We start from the raw sequence: 14,777 nt of genomic DNA, 5'->3' as shown, positions 1-14,777 counted from the left end.
TGGTAGCCCCCGCTCGATACAGCATCAACAATTTCTCATCCTTTTCTAATACTTTGGGTTTCACGACAACCCATCCAAAAATTAAGTACTGGATCATGTACAAAAATCTTAAAAGGAACAAGAGACAGAAACCTGGCAGTAGGCTGAAAAGAAATGGAATATTTTTCATTCTTCCTTTTCTGTAATGCTGTTCACTTTGTTCCCCCCGAAATCTAAGGATGTTTGCAACTGGATGAGACTTGCAGCCTCTCAATATATTGGACCATAATGATACAGTGTCATGCTTAGAAGTTCTTCATCAGTAGGTAGCCTGGAAACTCATATGGACTAGTCCAAATCGGTCCTGGGCAACCTTCTATGCAAGTCAGAACCACCCCACCTCCACGTAGCTGGGGCTGGAGGAGGGACATCACATCTTAGTTCAGTGAGCACAGAAGACAGTTGACAATGGTCATCCTCTCCCCTCAAACTCGTACTCCACACACCTTGCCAATGCCCCTCTCGAAACAAAACGGAAGAATAATATTAGCAACTACATTTACCCCCAGGCCTTGGAAAGCCAAGCATTAGGCCACATTAGGCCTGCCTCTGTATAATCAGCTTAAGGAAACCAGTCAAAATTTATGGTGCAAATAATTCGAGGCTAAATTAGTGAAAATGTTGACATATAAGCCTCTGGTCCAGGAAATCAACATTCCAAATTCTCAAATGAGTCGTTATGTGAATGTTTCAAGTACAGTCCTTTTGGTTTTGCTTACATAAGTGTATGCTCAGATAGACCAAATTCTAAGCAATATCCCTGGTGAAGACCAGAGGCGCCACAAAAATGGCACGAACTATGCTTGAAAAACGGAAGGAGGGAAGGTATGGTCGAGGGACAGAAGGTGTTACCTGGAAAACCCTTCTGCTTGTTATATGGCTGACTGACCACAGCAGTATACATGTGGCCACTGGAGCTGCCAGAAAGTTCCCGTTTCAGCCCAAACTCCCCTTCCTTCCAGTATTCATCTCCACTCTCTGACTTCCCAGTGTCAACAGGTTGCAGTCCCACGTTCGCCTAACACTGCTTTCCAAAGTCACCCGTAGTTCCCACTCTTCCACTGAGAGTCAAAGCCAACTCCTGATTATGATCTAGATGGTCATATTGTCTAACCTTTTGAGGATCAAAGTGGGACCCCCAGATGAACAGCATCGTATTACCTCAGGGCTTGTTAGAAATGCAGGATCGCAGGCCCCGCGGCAGGCTACTGCCGGAGACCACACACGGCACCCAGGTCCCCAAGCAAGTGAGATTCACGTTCAAGTTAGAGAGGCACCATGTTTAGCTCCTGCCTTCCTCGCCTCCTCCTCAGCATCTAGAACAGTGCTTGGCCCATATTAGATGCTCAATAAATGTTTATTCAGGAAGCCAAGTTGCCAAATCCGTTAGCCACTTTTTAATCCTCACCTCATTTAACCTTTCTTCGTATTTGAACCGTGACCTCTTCATTTTGTAACAGCCCTTCCTTCCTTGGCTTTGTTTCTACTGCCCCAGCTTCCTCTTCTCTGTCTTCCTGGGTGGATCGTCATCCTTAGTCCAACACTTAGTGTTGGCCTTGCCCAGGGCTCTGTCACATGGTCTTCCTTGGGTCTATCTGCCTTTCCTGCTGAATCCATCTTTTTTCCATAGTTTTCCCTAATATGTACTTAGGATTCTCAAGCCTTTATCTCCTGCTCAGACCGGTCCCCCCAGCTAGACCCAACTTCATGTTTATAGGCCTAGTATCCAAAAACATGTCTAACTTTTATGACCACCCAGCCTTCCAACTTGAAATATCAAAAGGGCACCTCTTCTCCTTGGTCTGCCTCCCACAACAGCCTTCCCTCCGCCACCACAAGCTCTTCAGTCCCGTACTCTACATTAAACCATTGGGGTTCTGTGACCTGCAAATAAAGAGAGACCCATGAACTTCAGGTATCTGAGAGGCAGAAACTACCATGTTCAGAGTTCTGTGACTACAGACGGGTTGCTTGGGAGGCTGGCACATAGAGATGGCTGCATACAGACCCATTCTCAGAAGATATCGGGGACACGCTTCTGCCAGATCATCTTAGCAGAAAGGATAATATCCCTTAAAAAAAAAAAAAAAAAGACACTTATCATCCAATAAGCCTTGAACTCCCAAAGGACTAAAAACTTATCAACTGTTGAAGATAACAGCTGGTTTCGGGGCCTTCATAAAGATATTATTTAGAAAGAAAAACATAGCATTGAGAATTCCCTTGGGTGCAAGAGTCACAGAGCCAGTGTAGTTCTATTTTTTGCCGTATCTACAGTCTGCTCTCTTAAAATCAATATGACTCCTTGATAAGGCACAGTCATTTCCTCTTTCCCTGTTAGGAGGCCACATGCAGGGCTCAAAGACAGCCTTATCCATCATAAAGAACGTATGCAGTTGTTAATAAATACATAAACAGGAACAAAAAACTCTCACATGTGAGTGATTCCCTTTAGACCATACTTACATAGAGAGAGAAGTTGGGAGACAGAATTGGAGAGGCTGCAAAGCAGTGTTTGGGGCTAGGAGGTAGATGTGGTTGAACCCGGTGAAGATGCCAGGGGTAAGCTGATGTCTCAGCCTGACAGCATGACTGGCCATTCCCCTGCTAAGAGTGTGGTATATAGCCCCTCTACCCCACTCCCAGGTGCACACATGGGTCCCGGGGTCCAGGTTTTATTAGACCTATGCCCCAGGGCTTCAAACGACAACTGCAGAACTGCACGAGGTGGAAACTGATGAGGGAGGTGCAAAGGGTGAGGGGAGGGGCCCAGTTCCTGAGGATGTGGTCTTTCTTGCCTCCGATGGGCCTCTGCTCAATCTCTTTCCACCTATTCTGGAGCTGAGAGTGCTTCTTCCGGGTCTCCATGGCCTGTGGGCGACACAAGCCCTCCAGGCCCTATTTGAGCAGAATACTATCCAGCTTCATTTTGTATGGTCTTTCTCTCCTTCGTGGAGTTCTCTCTCAGTCTCTCTCAGTCATCATCGTCTGTTTATTCATTTAACAAAGGTTTATGGAGATCATACCCTGGAACTACTCTAAGTATCTTTAAGATAAGGAGGAAAGAAAGTTGAATACCTATGTATTATTTCAGCTCATTCTTTAAATCATTTTATTAAGTAGGTCTTAGGATTCCATCTTACCTAGGAGGAGCCTGCAGCTCAGAGCAGTTGAGTAGCTTGCCCAAAAACATATGGCCAAGAAGGTATAGAACTAGAATTTACCAAGATTCTTTGAGCCCAGGCTTTGTCACCAACACTAAGCTGAATTTTCAGGGTAAAGGAGCTTCCATACTGACTTGGTAACAAGTGGATGAACTACTTCCCTTCCATTATTTCCATAACTGGGATTTTCCCAAAATGAGCTAAGAATGGGAAAGCCTAGCTCACCATAAACCAGTAGACCCTTCTGTGAAGGCTCCTGGCAAACAAGGTGATTCTGGGATTCTGGGATATGAATCATTCCCCTTGGAAAACACAGGTATCTAGGCACGGTATAATTGGCAATACCAGAAAAAAGTCTCTAAAAACGTTAAAACCTTGTCCTTAATAGAAGCTCTATTGTGAAAGGTGCCTTGTCCAAGCTGAATGCCCTCTCTCTGGGTTGAAGAAATATGCAGGAATTTAATTACTGCTTGAGTCCCTTTTATTTGGGCAAGCTTGAATGGATTCTTCTTGGCCTGGCTCCTTCTTTGGGAGACTTTGACCTTGATGGCTATCTACCCAGCACCTTTCCAATCAGCACTGTGATTATTTAATGTTTTTTAAAAGAAAGGTGTTTTATTCTGGCTTTCTGATGCAGCCTCCTGCTAAGAGCAGAATCTGGATAATCCAGGCTAACTAACCACTTTTTGCCTTAATTGCCTGGCCCTTATAAAGATAATTTACTCACGTCTCCGCTTCATTTTGCATGTGTAGGTGCAATCTGACTACAGTCGTTCAGGCACTGTTAATTAAAGTTAACAAGCAAATAAGGCCGCAGTACACTGGTATTTCAGGCTCAACCTTGATTTTACTTACAGCCTTCAGACAAATGTGCTCTGGTTTGGGCGCCTCTCTTTGAAATATGCTCCACAGATAGACACCATCTGTAACCTTGTATATTTATGCTTTACAACGTATCTAAAATGGTCAGGCTTAAGAAGTGGGCAGAATGAATATTTCTTATTTGGTACTTCAAATGGTAAATAAGTGGAGCATGCTTCTCTAGACGGTATCTTGGGAACTGAAGCACCATGTAGAATCAATCCTTTCAAATATGATGTGAAGCGTTAGGGAAATGCGATGTGTGGTTCTTAATTTAAGTAGGAGTAAAATTATTAACTAAGCATATACTGACACTTTCATTATAATAACCCGCCTTTTAAACAAGGATCTTCAAACGCTTTTTGACATCAGCTGAGGTTGTGGGATGAATTTCCTGTAACAGGTGGAATATAAGTAAAGCCAACACCAACCTTCTCTCCTGGAGTCTGGCAAGCTCTGCCTAGCTCTGCGTGGGCCGCTGACCTGTGTTACTGGTGTCTCCCCTCTGGCTGAGCCCCACTGTCAGTTCATTACCCTTGGATCTCAGCCTCAGACACCTTCTCAGGGAGCACCCCCCCCCCAGGGGCTACCCATTTATGTATGGTAGGGACTTACCCTGCTATCTGTCATATAGCACCCTGTTCTCTTTCTTTCCAGTGCTCACTACATCGTGTGAGCTAGGTTCTCAGCTCTGTGACGGCAAGGACTGTGATTCCTGGCTCACCACCACATGCCCAATGGCTTGTGCAGCTGCTCACGTGTATCACACTCAGTGCACGCTTGTTGAATGACTCAATGATCGAATGGAGACTCGAGCTAAGTTTGCCCAGCTGTATGCCATCTGGACTAGGAAGGAAACCTCTCCGCTGAGCTCTATTGCACAGTCATCCTGCGAGCCACACTTGTTGATGGGTTTGTATAAAGAAAAACCTAGAGGACCTAAGGGTCAGGCGCTTTGAATCTTTGCTCTTTCTGAAGGATGTACTGGTAAATGATTTCTAAAAGATCACGAGCAGGAAAGAGTAGCAAGTTATCTGGAATTGGCAGGTTGTTTCTTTGAAGAAATGTTTCTCCCAAGAGCTCTTTGTGAGTAATAGACTCTTGAAATAGTTCTGTGACTTTGTATACTTCAGTAGGGAAAGTATTCACAACAAGCCCCACTTTTATAGGTGAAGTAGAACAGAGACTTAAATCCCCACATCTCCAGTGTCTTCCTTAGCGAGTATGAAAAAGCTGTAACTGGTAACCTGGGGCTCAGTTGGCATAAAAAGTAAGAGGAAGAGGAAATTTGCTTTTCTTGGCATCTCCTAGACCAGACAGAAGGCCCGCCCCTTTAGATATACCATCTACTCTCCTTCCCACAATAACTCTGTGAGATGGATATCATTATTTCCAATTTACAGATGGGCAAACTGAGTGAATTGACCTGGCAAAGCTACAAAGATAGTAATGGTGGAGAACTGATTTAAATCTAGGTCTGTTCTGTCTTGTATGCTTCTGATTAATATTAAAACCCCAAGGAAGGGGCACCTGGGTGGCTCAGTCTTTAAGCGTCTGCCTTCGGCTCAGGTCATGATCCCAGGGTCCTGGGATCGAGCCCCGCATCAGGCTCCTTGCTCGGCGGGGAGCCTGCTTCTCCCTCTCCCTCTGCCTGCCGCTGCCCCCCCGCTTGTGCTCTCTCTCTCACTATCTCTCTCTGTGTGTTAAATAAATAAAATCTTAAAAAAAAAAAAAAAAGCCCAAAGAAGTGAGACGACAGTCATTGTCATAAAAAGCAGAACCATGTGCTATACATTGTGGATAGACAGATGAGGAGACAGAGATCGAGAAGGCCTACCCTTCACCTTGTCTGTAGAACTCGGGCTTCCCTCCTCAGCCATGGCGGATCCTGGAAGGGCCGTGAGAGGGCTCTTACAATAACAAAAGTATAAAAATAATCACTGGCTCTCAGCTCTCAGCCACTGGATGATGCAGCACAGAGCTCCTATGGCCTTCATTTCCCCTGCTATGTTCTCTGAGGACCCACATACTCTTTGGTGTTCATTAACATTCTTCCATGGCCACCCTAAGCTCTGTTCCACGAGTCCTTCTGGTCCCTTGCTGCAGCTTTGGGTGGGGGTGGTGCTTCTTGGTTGTCCCTCATTGTCCCTCACCACTCAGGTGAACTTCACTCTGATCTCAGAGCCCTTCCTCTGAACCCCACACTACTGAGGTCGGAGAGGTACCTCTTCGCATGAACATCATGGTTCCCAAGTACACGACCACTGCTTCTCGTCTTTTCTTAAAATATCCGAACTCCTCATTGTGTTCCCAGATATGCGGTCTCTGTTTTCCCAGTTTCTTATGTAGCGAATACAGGAAGTTTTATTCACTGATATTCCTCCTCGGAATTCTTCATACCCTTTTTGGAAAAAAATATACTGATGAGTTGCTGGGTGCGTGTGTAGAGGGCTAGGGAGTGAGAGCCAAAAGACAAGATGAGCTTGTACAAGACGTTCTAAACCTCTTTCTAAGGAAGACAGATCCTGTTGACTGGAGGGCCCTTGGTTTGCTGCACATTGGAGTCTCTCAAAACACCCAGTTTAGAGGGACAGAAGCGAACTGCTCTCCCTAAGGAAAGAGAAAGCAGGGAAGCTGGGCATTGAACAGGAGAAGAGCAGAGTAAATTAAAATAATGCAGTGGGGCATGGCCAGAGACAGACGAAGGACAGAAATTCTAGTGGGAAATATTGGAACTAGCTGCTAGTGATGTGTTTGAGGTCACATCCTCTCCTTTACAGCCCGTTTAATGAAAAGACTCAAGATAAAACCCACAGTTTGTGTGAGTGGACTGTGTAGGGCAAAACCACACAACCTCGAAGGTTTTTGGGGGGAGACAGATCACGTCAATGAATGTAGCTACAAGTATGGGAGTGGTGGAGACCACAGCAAAATGAAGAGGACAGGGCCAAATTTACTCCCGCACCTCAAATAATATGCATCGGCAGACCACATGTGTCCCACAGGTCGCTGCTTGACCTTTAAGGAAACTCAAAGAAGGGCTGAACATGGCTGCCAGGTGGATGGGAGATGATCCTGAAGGTGGTAGAGTGGACCTGGGTAGAGGGAGACTGAGGAGGTGAACAAGCATGCCACACGAATGAGCTCCTAGGGAAAGAAGTTGAGTTCTCCAGAAACAGATGCTGCTCACTCAACTGCTTTCTTTGAGATACAGAAAGAAACTTATTTTATTTGGTGGAGAAAATCCACCAAAGCTACTCAAATCATCAGTAAAATCTACCAAACTGGCCCCATGCCCACTGTGGGTGGGTTTCCTGTGGAGTGAGAACTTGTCCTGTGGGGCTCTGAACTTTGCAGAAATCCACAGGGAGGGGTTGAGGTCTTCCCAACTCGTGGGACTGGCTGAGGTCCAAGCCAATTACAGCTACATCTCCAAGGTGAAGAGGGACACAGCTGACATCTGGGTTACATTTATAATCCCAGTGTTCCAGGAAGATGGAAGAATAAATTACGGGGGTGCTGAGTGAGAGACCCTGGGAAGGGCACCTGTGTGATGCATACACCCTCGCTGGCAACCTGCCAGTCAGCGTGGGGAAGCTCACGTGGGTCCTCTCTGCTCCCCGTCAGGGAGGGTTTCCTTCCCAGGGGCACTCCTGAGACATTTGTGCGGCTGAGGATTGGCCGGCATCCCCCAAAGCTTTCCCTCCATGCACCCTGGCTGGTGGGTGCAGTGCTCGCAGAACCACGATGGCAGGAAATGAGAGAGGGCAGCAGGAAACCGACATGGGCCGAGGGTTGCCCTCAGGAAGTCAAATCAGCTCAGTCTAGGAATCATTTGTCATGGCCCTGGGAGCGAATCCAGAAGAGAGCACTTTAGGAAATTAGGAGGTCAGAGGGGGGAGGGTGAGCTGTCGAGAGCATAACGAGCGGGTGACACTGGGGTCTGGAACTTTGGTTCTTGCTTGGTCTCTCTGCATGCCTCCCACCGAGATCCCCTTTTCTCCTAAGGACATCCATGAGACAGCTCTGCGAGTCAGGGCTTTCTGGCCGGGGAACGAGGGGGCTACCTTCTCTAACTGCTCTCACTCAGGGATCAGGTCAGTTAGGGGAACAAGGACAGACCTAAGAAACCTTATTTTTGTTCTGGAATCTGGTTGTTTCTCAAATGTAGGCAATACAGTATTTGAATTCCCACCATTTTCCAAGGTATTGAGAATCTCTAGGGAAGGGTGTCTTAACTAGTACCTACAAACTTCTGAGACGATCAGATAGAGACACCAATGGTCCTAGTTTCAGTGTTAAACTGTGTTCCCTTGCTATAATTCAGAAAGGTTTGGAAATGTTGGGTAGGCTAGTTATGCTATCTGTAAGTAGTCTATTTGCAAGCCAGACCGAAGAGCCTCCTGGGAAATAACTCACTGTAAATGAAGAAAGCATGCAGCAGATAGCCTTGGCTCAAGAGTAGCATCTCACTGGTGGATGGGTAGGTGGGTACTTACCTGGGTGTGTGTGAATGTTTGCATCGACAAAAACGAGAGACTTCATTATCTTCAGTTTAGAGACATGAAAGAGGTGTTAATCCTCAAGCGAAAAAAGGTCTAAGCACTTCTGAGCTATTTTCCAAAAGAAAACTGGTAAGCTATTCATGCATAAGGAACAACATATTCAGAGCCTTATGATCAAGTACAACTCCAAAGGCCAAGAGAATCTGTCACGTCACACAGACGTGGGATGTACGGGAATTCAGAGTACTGAGGATGCCTGAGAACATGGCCGATGGAAGGCATCACCTCCCAGCAGTCAGCCCTATGATGGGCAACTGAAGCAAAGATGGTAGTCCTGCATTTACAGGAGGAGACCAGCACAAAAGAGGAAGAAAATGGCAGTCATCATGGTGGGTTCTATACAGCATATGTGTTCATTGTTTACCTGGCATGCAACTATCTCTCCTGCCTGGCCAAGAGGAATAGTGTGTCCCTTTGGACAAGGTGCTTATTCTCTGGGAATGCAAACAGTAGGACTGACTTGTAAAATGCAGCTGTGTCCAGCCACCTCCTTGGTTGACTAAAGAAAGTCTGTATTAGTGTGAACAACGCCTAGCTGAAAAACAGAAATAGAACTCAGCAGAGATTGGTTGAGCCCCTGGATCCCACCTTGCCTGAAGCCTACCTACACACATACAGACTTTTCAGTCAACACCTTCCTTCTCCTCTCCTTTAAATTTAACTTCATCCAATATGAGTTGGAATTTTGTCACTTGCAGCTAGTAGTTTTTCAGCACACATGACATATCCCCTTGGAATTTCCCAGCAATTAATTGGGGGCCACCGTGAGGAGATGGAAGAACTGCAGGGGTAAGGAAGGGCAAGAATGGTAGTTGGGCACAGCACACACGGCAGGGCAGAGACATGCAGGGGAGCATGTGGGGCTTGTTCTCAGGCCCATCCTTTGTCCTCTCCGTTGAGGATCCTTCACCCCCCTCTGACTATCTCCTTCAATGTTGTTATGGGTTGCGTTGAGTCCCTCCGGAAAAAGATACGTTGCCGTTCTAACTCCCGGAATGGCGGAATGTGATCTGATTTGGAAAGGGGGTTTGTTGCAGATGTACTCAGTTAAGATGAGGTCATACTGGCCTAGGGTGGGCTTCTAATCCTGTACGACCGATGTCCTTAGGAAGAGGAGAGACACAGGGAGCATGCCATATGACGAGGGAGGCATGAGTTGGAGTGAAGCAGCTTCAAGCCAATGAACGCAAGGGATTGACAGACATCACCAGAAGCCAGGAAGAGGCAAGGAAGGATCTTCCTCTAGAGGTTTCAGAGGGAGCAAGGCCCTGCTGAGACTTTGATTTTGGACTTCTAGCCTCCAGAGCTATAAGACAATAGATTTTTGTTGTTTTAAGCCACCCAGGTTGTGGTAGTTTGTCATGGCAGCCCTAGGAAACGAATACAAATATCTTCAAGTCTCCTACTTTATCCAATTTTTGCCAAAGAGGAAAAAAAAATCTGTCTTATACGCTTAATCATTTTGAGGACTCACTATATTAAAATTTCCTAGGAGATTTGCATTTGAAAAGAGAACTGATGAGAGAGAGCAATAAATGAATGTATAATGGTGGAATTTTAGATATGGAGGAAGGGCAACCTCAGAGCCCAGTACATCTGTAAGTGCCTGTTTATCATTACAGGGAGGTTCCAATGTTTTCAGTGTGACTTTGGGATTTTTTGAGATGTCTTAGGAGCCACTGCAGAAAAGGGGTGGGTGACAAGAGGAAGGCAAGGGGGCTGGGCTCTGAGACCCCACCATCCCAATTACAAGGGGAGTAACTCTCTTTTTTTATACTTTAGGGTTCCATAGAAGATTTCATTGGGAAAAAAGAGTTCTTGTGTTAAAATAGAAAGTCACAACATTACGGCATTATTTAACTCACACTAAGGCAAATCATTTTTTTTTTAAACTCCACTATTTTGCAAAATGTGCCCACTGATATGTTTACCACTGAGGCGGAGAGCAGTTAGGCTCTGCCAAGAATCTAAGGTGAAGAAATGGGGACACACAGGAGACGTCAGCATCTTCTTTCCCTTTTGTTTTCCGCTATTCTGATGGGCATAAGAGGAAAGATTAGCTGCCTTTTCTTTGTTCTTGTCTTTTAAAAAACTGAGAATCGAGATCTTCATGATCCAAAATGTGCTCGAAGACTGTGTTAAGTAAAAGTCAAAATATCTAGTTTACTCAAGTTGTTGATTTATTGGCTTTCTTCTTTTATTTATTTTTTTTGCCAGTGGGTGAACAGAAGAGACTATCGGCATGTATTATTTGCATTCATGTGATTGAGGCAGAAGCAGTACTTGAATACAAAAAAAAAAAAAAAAAAATGTGACTGATGCTGGAGGAGTATATATGGGAAAGAGTAGCTTGCAGTTCTCTGCAGTTGCAAAAGGATGATAATAATTCTTACACATTTGTGTCCCTTTATACTTTCACATGCATTATCTCATTGCAAACCCACACACATCCTGGGAGGTTTGCGGCCTGGTTTTCCTATCATCATCCCACAGATGGACTCAGAGCCTACAGAGGCTCAAAGAATCCTCCCTGGCCTGGGCCTGAGGCCAGTTAGTGAGGGGAAGCTGGGACCACCACCCAGGTATCCTGAGACCTCTGCTCTGTATGATGAGTAAGTGGTAGTTTCTTTTTCTTTCCCTTTCTTTCTTTCTTTCTTTCTTTCTTTCTTTTTCTTTCTTTCTTCTTTCTTTCTTTCTCTTTTTCTTTCTTTCTTTCTTTTTCTTCTTTCTTTCTTTTCTTTCTTTCTTTCTTTCCTCTCAAAGAGTGCTAAGGTAGAGAGAGAAATCTTAAAATAAATGGCTAAAAAAGACCTTCAGCCCTACTTTATCTCCAGCTTCTACCATAAAAGCTGAAGTCAGGGTCTCCTTCTGTCGTGTCTTTGAGCTAAGCAACAAGTCTCAGGAAACAAATAGTGAATACCACCATCAATTTCGTTAAAAAAAATTCTCCAGTTAAGCGTTTGAATCTCAAAATGCTCTTCAAATCATAATAGCTAATCATTCATCCACCCACGTTCTTCCTTCAGTCAAGAAGCTCAGCGAGTCAACACAAGTGCACCCTCAGCTCCCTGCATGGCTGGTGGCTGGTGGGTGGGTTAAACTCTCCCTTACCCCAGAAGAATGGATTTTGGAATGTCACAAGGTTTTCTTTTCTTTCTTTTTCTTCATTTGTTTCCCCCCCTCCCCCCCAATTCCTTTTTTCAGCTACAGGTCCAGGTTGGGTACATTCAAAGGGAACAGATGAACGTTGCCGGCCCGGCTAAGGAAGGAGGGAAAATAAATTTCACTAGTGTGGGCCGCCGCAAATAAATCAGGGACAGAGACACTTTGTAGCTCAGGGGAAAGCACCACGTTGTAGTCCAAGCTCCAAAGCCGCAGGGTCTTTGTTTTTGTGTCCTTTATAAAGTGGCCCATGGGGACTGTAGGCTGTGTAGTGGGAGTTCCCACTTCCCAGATCTGGCCCCAAGGGCAGATGAGTCCGGTGGAGAGGAAAAACCTAAACTTCCAAAAGCATCCTCTGGCAAGCCAGGGAGTTTCAGGGTTGGCTTGGGGGAAATGTAAAAGGAGGAGGTGGGGAGGCAATGCGGGGTGTGATCCGAGAGGCCTTCAAAGAAGAAAGGGGAGCCCAAACTGGGAGCAAGAGAAGGGAGAGCCGAGGCGGGGTGGGAGGCGATGCAAGCAGACAGGACGAAGCACGGCGCGCGGGGCGCTGTGGGGTGGGGGCGGCGGGGGCGTCCGGGCGGGGCCGCGGGCGCGGGCGGGGAGCGCGGCCGTGACATCACGCCCGGGCCCCCTTCCCCTCACCGGGTGGGTGGGGCCTCGGCGCGCCGAGCGGGCGCGGGGTCAAGGAGGGGGAAGAGGAGGAGCGGGCCTGAATATGTCTGAGTGAGGACCCGGGAGGGGCGGAGGAGGCGGAGGAGGCGGAGGGAGGGGAGAGGCGCGCGCGTGGCTCGGGGCGCCCGGGCTCCCTCCACCCGCCCCCCCAGCCCAGCCCCCGAGCCCGGCCCGCGGCGCGCCGCCTCCTCGCCGCCGCCGCCGCCGCCGCCCGCGTCGCAGCTGGGACCCGCTCCCGGCGCGGGGCCCCGGCGGGCGGGGAAGCGCGGGCCCCGGCGCGGCCTGGAAGGAGCGAGAAAGCAAAAGTAAGGCGAGCAGCACTCCAAGTTTTCCCAACTTCGCCCCCTGCGGCGGCGGGCGTCCCGCTGCTCAGCGCGTCCCCACCGCGCCGGCGAGTGGCAGAAAGAAAAGGGACGGGGCGGGGGCGGGGGCGGAGGAAGAGGGAGTGCGGAGGAGAGGGGAGAGTCCGGCAACTTCTGTTAAAACTTGGTGGAGGAGGAGCGCGGGGAGGAGGAGGAAGCGGAGGAGAAGAGGGAAGGAGGGAGCGCGAGGGAGGGAAGCGAGAGCCGAGGGACAACTTTTCCACCCCGTGAGTAGCGCCGGCGGCGCGGGGTCGGGGCGGGGGGCTCCTCCACCCAGCGCGGACGGCCCTGCCGGGATGGGACCTTCCTCCAGAAAGTCGATTGGATGCCAGGAGGGGACTGCGGTGGGGGCTCGCTTTCTTTCTCTTTCCCCTCCCTCCTGCGGGTGAACCGAATCAGAACTGTCACTCAGGGCCTGTGAGTCAGAAGGGATCGGATTACACGATCCCTGAAACCGATGCCGGCGCTGCACGAGCGGGAGGGAGCGGGCAGGGGCAGCGCCACCGGCACCGGCGCGCTCGCACACTCGCCCTCGCGCACACTCGCCGCGCCGACTCGCCCTCCCCGCGCGCCCGGCGGCCGCCCGCGCCGCACCATGCCCGCGGCGGGCGCACCCCGCGCCCGGCCCGGCCGCTCGCCGTAGCCCGAGCCGCCCGCGGCCGCGCGGAGCCCGAAGCCGCCCGCCCGCGCCCCGGACGCGGGTCTATGGGGAGTTCGGGGACTTGACAGCCGCCGCCGCCGCAGGTACGTCCCGCCCGAAGTTCTTTGTTTCGCGGGCCTGGCACCCGGCAGCCCGCTCCTGCGGCCGCGCCCGCGCCTCCGGGTCGAGAGGGGGTCCCCGACGGGGGGAGCGGGAGGAAATGAAAATGGCTGTCAGAAGGCGCCCAGATTTGGAGAGCAACCCGTGCGGCGTCGGAGCGAGGCTTTCATTCGCTTCCTCCTCCTCGGGGCTCCCTTGCCAAGTGCCTGAGCCCGCGGCAAGCCGGAGACGGACCGGAGAATTTCCCGTGCTGGAGGGGGACGAAGTTCGCAGCGGCGGTGACGGCACCCCGCGCCCCCGCTCCCCGCCCGGCTGCGTCCCCCTCGGGTGGCGGGCGGGGGCGGCGGCGGGCGGCGAGGTGGGTCCGCGCGGGGAGCGCGGCTGCGGGGGCCGCAGGCAGCCCGCGCAGCCTCCGGAGGGCGGGGGTGTGGTGTGCGGGGATGCGGAGGGGCGCGCCGCGGTCGTCGGAGAGGAAAAGTGAAAGTTGTACATCTGTGTACGATTTGGGATTCTTTTATTTCTTTTCCTTTACAGGGACAGCGCAAAAAAAAAAAAAAAAGAAAGAAAGAAAGAAAAAAGAAAACAAAAGAAATAAAAGCGTTAGAAGTTGCAGGGAGTGAGTGCGGGGATGCGAGTAATCGTGGCCCGTGCAATAATCATTCAGGAGGCCGCATTTTCGCAGAGCAGAGTTGGGTATGAATCGCTCTGCAGGGGACAGTTACTTTCTGGAGTTGCCGAGGGAAAATGGGCGGGAGGAAGTCGAGAGCGAGTAAATATTTACCCCAAACTTGGAGAGTTTGTGAAGCGACTTTTAAGCAGATCGCCAGATGCCGAAGCGCCAATGCACACCCCGGCCTTTTAGCCTTCCCTGAACTTTGTGCTCCTGTCCTTGACTGCACCTCCTTCAGGAGATGCGGTCCCGAGAGGGGCTGGACCCGGGTTTCCCTTGCTGACCCCGCGTAGAAAGAGGATTAAGGAGGCATCTCCCTCGATACTCCTGCTGCCTCGATACTTCCCATTCCCTGGTGTGCAGTGCCGAATAGATTCTGGCCTTGGGTACAGCGCTTGTGGCCCTCTGCCAGTTTATATGTACATGTATTTATGTAAAACATTTTCTCCCAGCTCTTTGTCAGCTGTTCCACATTTTCCAGCTGCCATTTCGGTTTGAAATGATGGACTGTCCGCATCTCCA

At 49.3% G+C, this 14,777-nt stretch overlaps 1 protein-coding gene across 2 annotated transcripts in view; it reads left to right on the top strand.

Annotated features, from left to right (window-relative positions):
- The first annotated feature begins 12,640 nt into the window (after window positions 1-12,640).
- The window catches only part of GLI3 (GLI family zinc finger 3), a 276,807-nt gene continuing 274,670 nt past the window's right edge, over window positions 12,641-14,777 (top strand). Inside the window, exon 1 of one of the 2 annotated variants that reach the window (XM_064575454.1) lies at window positions 12,641-12,768. The gene's annotated coding sequence lies outside the window, so the exon portion shown is untranslated. The remainder of the gene's footprint in view (window positions 12,769-14,777) is intronic. The other variant, XM_064575455.1, reaches the window with a different exon arrangement.

Source organism: Mirounga angustirostris, unplaced genomic scaffold (assembly GCF_029215605.1).
Source record: "Mirounga angustirostris isolate CCGP_5_RB_7025 unplaced genomic scaffold, mMirAng1.0.hap1 SCAF_12, whole genome shotgun sequence".
NCBI lineage: Eukaryota > Metazoa > Chordata > Mammalia > Carnivora > Phocidae > Mirounga > Mirounga angustirostris.
Note: the sequence above shows the minus strand (reverse complement) of the source record. Positions and strands in the feature narration are given on the sequence as shown.